The sequence below is a fragment of the Drosophila sechellia genome, unplaced genomic scaffold (assembly GCF_004382195.2).
Source record: "Drosophila sechellia strain sech25 unplaced genomic scaffold, ASM438219v1 U_298, whole genome shotgun sequence".
Classification (NCBI taxonomy): domain Eukaryota; kingdom Metazoa; phylum Arthropoda; class Insecta; order Diptera; family Drosophilidae; genus Drosophila; species Drosophila sechellia.
Window position 1 is genome coordinate 258,068 of NW_022611243.1, and position 1,309 is coordinate 259,376.

General features: G+C 36.9%; 1 long non-coding RNA gene across 1 annotated transcript; it reads right to left on the reverse strand.

The window, feature by feature from the left end:
- Positions 1-229: 229 nt before the first annotated feature.
- On the reverse strand, positions 230-815 carry LOC116803146. The gene is made up of 3 exons (XR_004363413.1): positions 768-815; positions 492-636; positions 230-441 (listed from the first exon to the last, which is right to left on the reverse strand). It is a non-coding gene; the product is annotated as an uncharacterized LOC116803146 (long non-coding RNA).
- Between the last annotated feature and the right edge of the window lie 494 nt (positions 816-1,309).

Below are 1,309 nucleotides of genomic sequence, written 5' to 3' on the forward strand. Positions count from 1 at the left end.
CTTGTAAGGCCACCTGATCTTCCCTAACGTCTGAAAGACTTGCACTCAACCGAGCTCTACTTCCAGTTACCGGAATAAGTTTTTTGACTTTTGAAATCTGAGACATTTACTCTCTTAGAGAAATCCTTTAATTGTGAATAATGTTGTGTGTTTAAATGTTGTTATATATGTAATCGTGTATTGAACTTAATTATACTTGTAAACTTAAATATGGTGTATGTGTAATATGTTGTGTTTAGATTTAATTGTGTAAGTGAATTAAAAGTATGTGTATGTGTTTAATCTATTTTGAATTTAATTGTGTATATATGAAATTGAAAAAATATGAATGTGTGTAAAATATCAATTGAGATTAATTAATTGTTGAGTTTTGATGTATTCGTCGTGGCGAAGGTAATGTTGTTGTTGGATTGTTAGATGTGTTTTTGTCCTCGTGTGGAACTGTAATTATAGGTTATTAATATGAGTCAATACTCTATTTTTTAATTTACTCAATATTGGGAGTGAAAGAAAAGAATGCTTGTATATTTGTTATTACTTGTCGTTGCCACATTGATCATTTGCCAATAGGCAGTGTTGGTTGCATTTGTTGTAAGTCTAATAATTGAGAGTCAACCCCGCTAGAGTACCGCAGACCTAATTATAAAAAAAATAATTAGCGCAACTTGTTCGAACCTAACTCAACTGCTCGACACGCCAGTGTATCGTGGCCGTTGAATCATTTTCAAACTGTACTCAATCGGCTACTTGTTCGAACCACAACGCACCCGCTCGACACGCCAGTGTATCGTCACTGTTGAGCTGTTTCGAACTTGTGGCCACCCGGTCGTTAGCAATCTGCTCGAACCATCGACCCAACCGTTTGACACGCCAGTGTATCGTCACTGTTGAGTTGCTTCGAACATATGCTCGACCGGCTGTAACCCGCTTGAACAGCAACGCAACTGCTCGACACGCCAGCGTATCGTCGCTGCTGAATTGCTTTCGCACAGGTTTGACGCCGTTCACTTATTATGCTCGACCTTGAGCCTCAATCACGCACTTGTACATATTTCGGTCTATCAGACATGAGTGTAATTTATTTTTCAGATTTGCAATTCATTTTCACTCTGGGCACCATAATTGCTCTATTTGAACCTTATGTGCCCAGGTGTATTTAATATATATTCCGACCAACAAATTTGTTCTATTTGACCTCTATCGTGGTCAGACACTAATTTGTAGTTTTACTGTAGAACATTTTGCATCACTTTTTGCGGTACATTTAAAATAATAAACTTGTTACTTTGTATTATTTTTTACTTGTAGA